At 48.0% G+C, this 7,336-nt stretch overlaps 1 pseudogene; it reads right to left on the bottom strand.

Moving 5' to 3' along the window:
- Positions 1 to 940: 940 nt before the first annotated feature.
- On the bottom strand, positions 941 to 6,249 carry LOC119799821 (annotated as a pseudogene).
- Positions 6,250 to 7,336: the final 1,087 nt, after the last annotated feature.

Below are 7,336 nucleotides of genomic sequence, written 5' to 3'. Positions count from 1 at the left end.
TGATAGAGCTTCGAGGAGTGTGGACTAGCAAGGAGATATACTGTCTGTCAGTGTAGTGGTGTTTGTCGGACCAGTAAAAACAGGTTGGTTTTGCTTTTGGATCCAGGGCGAAGCATGTGAATTTGTCCAAGTCTGAAGAGAGCACGGAACAGCCGTAATCAGCTGAGGAGAAAAGTGGGGACATGCAGCCAGGAGTCAATTGTGGGAACTCTCTTGGAACTGCTAAGTAAAATATGGGCTAGATTAAGAATTCATTCTAGGTGGTTGGAAGTGAGAGAATCATTCATTGGAACTGAACAGGTGAAAAGAAAGGCTAGAACAGGGGGCTGTGGGTGTTACCAGTAGGAATAGGCTAGATTCAGAAGAATTTACACTCAAATACTAGATTTCAGCCCTCAGGGATGGGAGAAGAGGGGAGGGAGAAAAAGGGAGGGAAGAAGAGAGGAGGAGAGGGAGAGAGAACAGAGAGGACGATCTAAAGGAACTCCTTCCTCGATGCAGGAAGGCGAATGGAAACTCAGCCTTCCCTGTTTGCTAGCTCACTTTTTCATCCTTCCTTCACTTGTAGGGATTGGTTGCAGAACAGCCATTCCTGACTGTTGGCTATACGTGGGGTCTGGGTGTGGGTATACATTTGCATGTGTGTGGGGGCCTGAGGTCGATGTGTTTTCCTTGCTTGCTCTTTATTTATTAATGTGGGGCCTCTCAACTGAACCAGGCCTCACAGGTTCTGCTGGACTAGGTAGTCACCTTGCTCTGAGCTTCCCATCTCTGCTTCCTTGGTGCTGGGAGCACAGGCTTCAAAAACAACTACTCTGGTTATTTATTTAACATGGGTGTGCGGCTCTGAACTGTGCTTCTAATGCTGGCATGGCAAATCTTTATCCACTGAGACATCTCTCCACAGCCCTTTCTGAACAGTATCCAATGAGCAATAAAACTAGAACAATTTTGTGATATTTAGCAGGATGCAAATTCCAGGCACAGGAATCATGCACACCATGAAGATAGTCTTCTGTGGGCCTGGAAATGAAACAGTCCACCATACTGGAACAAGGGTTAGAGTTAGGGTTAGGGCATTGCATCTTGTCAGACACTGCATGAAGAAGCTGTTGTACAGGATATAAAAGACACGCATGCTGTGAGTTCGAGACCAGCCTGGTCTACAAGAGCTAGTTCCAGGACAGGCTCTAAAGCTGCAGAGAAACCCTGTCTCGAAAAACAAAAAAACAAACAAACAAAAAAAAAGACACGCATGAAGACAGCTTCAAAAATGACCGGGAAAAGGACAGTGGTGGTGTAAGAGGGTTTCCCACAGGGACTCTTTGATACAGACCTGCTGGTGTTTTCGTTTATTTTTAATATTCTCTCTCTCTCTCTCTCTCTCTCTCTCTCTCTCTCTCTGTGTGTGTGTGTGTGTGTGTGTGTGTGTGTGGCCATGTGTGTACAAATATCCACAGAGGCCAGAAGAGGGTGCTGGTTCCTTTGAGCTGGAGTTACAGATGGGCACAGAGAATCACCTCTGGTCCTCTGGAAAGAAAGGAAGTGCTCTTAACCTCTGAGCCATCCCTACAGTCCCTGCACCTTCTGGCTTTTGATCTCTTAAGTGTCTTTAAATTTATTCTTTGTGTCTTCCTGCCAAAACTCCCATTCTTTTTGAGTCTCTGGTATGTGCATGGCCACCAGGAGGGTGGGTGTGGACAGGAAGATCTGAAGGGCCCAGAGCTGGTCGCGAGAGATGGTTTAGTGATGGAACAAAGGAACGTTATTGCAGTCAGGCTGGGGAGTGTCGTAAACAAAATCAACCTTCTTCTCTCCCATGCCTCCTTAGCAGCCATCTTGAGGATCCTGATTCAGACAATGAACTTGACGGTGAGCCAGGTTTTCCCAATGCTGTGAGGTTTGGTTGACATCCCTAGGCCAGTCTGTAGTGTCCCCAAACCATCCTGTTCTCACGGGAGTCGGCACTGGAGAAGAGAAACGAAAATAACACAAGAATCATTGGTCTGGCTGAACCCAGGGTCACTGCTCCGATTCTGGGTGAGCAAGTACTCTTAGCTCTCTGAGCAAGGATCAACACACAGACTCCTCCAGATGACAACAAAACCCACTTTGCCATAGGATTAAGCATATAGTCCCCAAACCATCTCAAACACGTTTCTGTACGCTATCTAATAAGAGCAGCTTGCTCACCCGAGTGACCCACCCAGTCTTTAGCAAAAACTGGTTATAGGGAGGGGGGTACCAAGCAAAGCAGTTGTTTGTAACGAGTCCTGGCAGAGCTCAGTGGACCCAGCTCTACAGGAGTTCCTCAGTAGACTGTCAGCATCTCCAGCCCTGGGCTGCACCCAGGGGAGACTATAGCTTGGGCCAGCACCTCCTTGAGATGCAGAAGCCAAGTTCAGACGATGATCCTACTGCGTCCTAAGTCTCCAGGGGAGGCTGGCTCTCTAAAATACTTTGATAAGTGTACAGAGAGATGGATGGTTAAATATAAATTTAACTGCACTAATGACACAAGGAAACACTGATGTTATGAGAAAAGCCTCATACAACAGTCTGGTACCAACTATTTTATACACACTATTACAGTGGCTCTCAACCTTCCTAATGCTATGGCCCCTTAATACAGTTCATCATGCTCTGGTGACCCCCCAACTGTAAAGTCATTTTCATACCTGTAATTTTTCTACTTTTATGAATCATGATGTACGTATCTGATATTTCCAATGCTTGAGGCAACCCCTGTAGAAAGAAGGGTTATTCACTCTTCCAAAGGGGTCTCGTCCCACAGGTTGAGAAGCATTGTGAATTATACACATACAGGATGCATATGTGTATAGTCATGTTCATGTGTGTGTACAGGCACTTGTAGTGTGTTTATGCCAAAGACAGGTGTCACCCTCAGGAATGTCATCTACCTCTTTTGAGGCAGAATCTCTCATTAATCTGGAGCTCACCAGGCAGGCTAGACTGGTTGGCCAGTGAGGCCCAGGGATCCCCTTGTGTCTCCCTCCCCAACAATATGCCCAGCACTGTTTCATAAGTCCTAGGGATTGATCAGATGTCCTCATGGCTTTGAGGTAAACCTATCACTGAGTGAGCTCCTCTTCGGGCTTTATCTCTTGAAGGCAGTCTTACTGTGTTACACAGGCTGGTTTTGAACTCCTGGGCTGGTAGGATCTTTAGCCGCAAGCCTCACCAGAAGTTGGGACTGCAGGTGCATCATCACAACTGGCCACAGTGAGAGCTGATTTTATTTTGCAAATAATGAAAACCTGTTCATTTAGAAACTAAGATCCTTACTCCTTTGTATTGGAGAAGGACGACAGCAACACCACATCCTTTACAGGCACTTCTTTCTTGAGGTACTTGAAAAATAAAACTCAAATATTCTCTCTGGAAATCAGGGCTGAGTCACCATTTCCACAGGGCTCTCTTATCAGGCTAGAAAACACCCACTGGCTAAGACAGCTCACCCGACAAGGGCATGTGAGAGACCCTAGCTAGGGCCCACATATGGCACACCGGATCCTCCTCTCTGTAGGGTCTTCCTCCTCCTTTGTTCTTGGTTTCTTCTGCCAGTAAGTAAAACAGCACTGGGAATATCTTGAATGGCGTCTGTGAAAGACCTGTGAAGTCTACCAGCGATGGCAGCCTCAGCCCCAATCATTCTACTACATGGCATCTAGAAAACAGTGGTTTGTAAGTGTGGGTGGATCTCCATCAAAAAAGTCGCTACTTTCGAGTGAAAGGGAACTTACCAGCACATCACTTTCTGAGCTGCGTGCGGTACAATGTTTCAAAAGCAAGCTGCAGTTACCTAGTTACCACGGGGAAGAAGCTTCTTCCTCTGTTTCCCGCAGGACCGTTTTAGGAACTACTTCACAATACAGGGGCAGTCAGCTCATGGTTCTCATTTTCATGCCGATCATAAAGAAATGAAATCGGTCAGAGTGACCTAATTGCTTTCTGCCTGAACCACGCTGTTTAAGCTAGGCTATTTTGAAAAACACTTCCTACGTGACAAGGACCATTGCAGGAGCCCATAACAACCGGGAGAGCATTGCTTCAAGGATAGCCAAGAACTGGCCAATTAAAAATGGGTCTCTAGTATGCTTCATCTACATACCCCAAGGACAGATAGGAATGGGCCATCCGAGAATATACTCATGTCCATTACATAATGATATCATGCTTTTTGAATTTGCTGTCCTCAATTAGGTTTGGGTATGCAGATTAGGTGAGAATTGGTAGTCCTGCAAGTCTATAAAAAGTTCTGCAATTTCTGGAAGGCAGCTCCTCGCCCTCACTGTGTTGCGTGTGCTGGACCAGTTCATTGCCTAGGCTGGTACTTTGGAATAAACCTTGCTTTTACAGCCACGTCCTGGATCCCTGGTGGTCTCTTTCAGGGGCAAGAAGTCTGGGCATAACAACAACAGGTGCCATACTGCTGAGCCAGGGGAAACTGTACCAAGCCAGCAGACAGATGTTTACTTTGAACACACTGATACTTAGAAAAGAAGGACCTCTTTTGCTCCACGGAAGGGGCTCACTGATTACAAATCTCCATAGTCGTGAGTTCTAAGGGAGGGTCGGTGTATAATCCACGGCCAGCCTGTTTGTACAGCTGCTGTTACACGGCACGTTTTGGAGGCATCTTGATCAAAGGAAACTGGAGAGCTGAAGAACCTTTCACAATATTCAGGGACCGAGGCGGCTGACGGGGAGGGTGAATTCAGTACCTGTGTGTGGAGTGGACAGAAAGCAGCAAACAGCACCCAGTCATGGCAATTTACTGTCACCCCAATCTCCCAATTAAAGGATTACTGCAAAATGCTGTGTACTGACCCATGTGTGTTCTTCACAAGTGGACACCAACGTATATGTACAGACCAGTAAGTGGTTTCATGCTGAAGCATTAAAAACTTTTTTCCTTAAAAGAAACTAGTTGAGCTCAGCTCAATTCTAACTAATCCTATGACTTTAACACAGCTTGAGACCATGCAGACACCCAATACCACTGCCTGGAGATGGGTCAGCAGTTAAGCTGACCTGACCTCAGGATCTAAATGGCTGGGACATCCTATCCCCGCCCCCCCCCCCCCCCCGTATCTCCCGGAAAACCACCTGGACCCAGTCTTGGCCATTCATCAAGAGATGGCTCACCAGGTGGTGGTGGTGCACGCCTTCAATCCTAGCACTCCGGAGGCAGACACAGGTGAATCTCCGTGAGCTAGAGGTCAGCCTGGTCTACAAAGTGAGTTCCAGGACAGGCTCCAAAGCTATGAGAAACCCTGTCTTGAAAAACCAAAGGGGAGGGAGAAAGGGAGAGAGAGGGAGAGAGAGACAGAGACAGAGAGACACACACAGAGAGAGAGAGAGAGAGAGAGAGACAGAGGGGGGGGGATGGCTCAGCAGTTAAAGAGCACTGGTTGCTCTTCCAGAGATCCGGGTTCAATTCCCAGCATCCACATGGAAGCTCACAACTATCTGTGATTCTAGTTTCAAGGGACCCCTTCAAACAGTCATACAGGCAGGTAAAACATCAATGTACATAAAATTAAATAATAATAATAATTAATAATAATGACAAAAAAGTGCTTGCCCAGATCTTCAGGAGGCTGGAAGGAAGGTCAGTTATTTCCCAGGTTTCGGGAGGCTCACACCCTTTGTCCTGGGCGCTGCCGGGTCTCCAGCACGGCCCCCGAGAGCGCCAGGCTTCCTTTTCCCGCTCTGTCGCTCCAGCACCCGCACTCCTCCCAGAAGCCGGCTCTGCCAGTTCTGAAAAGGAGGCTTCCTTCACTCCTGCGGTGCCTTTTACTCGAGCATTCCGCCCCAGGCCATCATCTGTAACCGCGCCACGTCCTCGCCGCTGCCCACCCTGCTCTGCCACCCTTTTCCTGGCGTACCCCACGCTTCCGCGCGTCCCTTGAGGTTCCTCCTAGAGTTCGCAGGCTCCTGCATCCCTCATTTGTATCATGCAACGGAACCCTCACCTGCATCCCGCACCTGCACTCTCCTCACGCGCTGGCATCCTTCCCGGTACTTGCATCCCAGTCCCTTCCTGAGACAAGGCGGGGACTTCTGGGCGTACTTGAGAGGACCGGGTGGAGTTTGGCTGGAGCGCAGCTGGGCGTGAGGCGCGCATGCGCTCCTGCCTAGCCGCTCTGGGCTCCTGCCTGACCTCCCCTGGGCTTTTAAAGCATGGTTGAGCCCACAGCACAACAGAATCAGGTCACTGTCCATGCCGCACTCAACTCAATGTCTGCAGGCCTCCTGTTCCCTTGGGCTCCTGTTCCTCCTGTTCTGTGCTCCCCAGGGTCTATCAGGAGGATAGGACTTTGAGGGATATTTAGTAAAAATACTAGTTGAATGAATTTTGACGGCAATTTTGAAAATGATACCAAAATTCTCTTTATGAGTGGAGGATTTATTTCAGGAATAAGGCAAAATTCAGGACTCTGGTCATTATGCAGAAACCTCCATTGTCTTAATAAAGTTTGGATCTACTTGGTCAAACAATGTGCTCCCTTCTCTTCTTTTCTGTTCGGGTCTGAACTCAGTTCATTCCAAAGAGAAAGAAAACAAGCTGTAAGGCACACAGGGCATCTCTCCCCCGGAACCCGGAGATGCACACGGGGCATCTCTCCCCCGGAACCCGGAGCTGCACACGGGGCATCTCTCCCCCGGAACCCGGAGCTGCACATAAGCACGGTGGCCTGGTTGGGTGACTTGGCCTGTTGTTTTGTTTCGTTTGTTTTTTTTTTTTTTTTGGGGGTGTTTTGTTTGTTGTTTTTTTTTTGTTTGTTTGTTTTTTTTTTTTTTTTTTTTTTTTTTTTTTTGGTTTTTCGAGACAGGGTTTCCCTGTAGTTTCTAGAGCCTGTCCTGGAACTAGCTCTTGTAGACCAGGCTGGCCTCGAACTCAGAGATCCGCCTGCCTCTGCCTCCCGAGTGCTGGGATTAAAGGCGTGCGCCACCACCGCCCGGCTGATTTTGTTTTTGAGACAGGGTTTTTCTGTGAAACAGTCCCGGCTGTCCTGGAACTCACTTTGTGGACCAGGCTAACTTTGAACTCTGCCTCCCTAGTGCCAGGATTAAAGGCCTGTGCCACAGGCACCAGCTGGGTTTTTGTTTTTTAATGTAAGGCAGAATCTCACGGTCTCTGTCTGACTTTGGCTCTCGCTCTTCCTGCTAACATCCTCTGAGTGTTGTGATTACAGGCCTGCACCACCATGTCGGACACAGTTCTCAAGCTGAGAAGGGTTAGTCTAGGTTTCAAGGACTTTAATATCTGTTTTATTTAGTGTTCTGCTATGTGAAGAGACACCATGTC

The sequence above is a fragment of the Arvicola amphibius genome, chromosome 13 (genome assembly GCF_903992535.2).
Source record: "Arvicola amphibius chromosome 13, mArvAmp1.2, whole genome shotgun sequence".
In the NCBI taxonomy this organism is placed as follows: Eukaryota; Metazoa; Chordata; class Mammalia; order Rodentia; family Cricetidae; genus Arvicola; species Arvicola amphibius.
The sequence above is the reverse complement of the archived record's forward strand: the minus strand, read 5'-3'. Positions and strand labels throughout refer to the sequence as shown.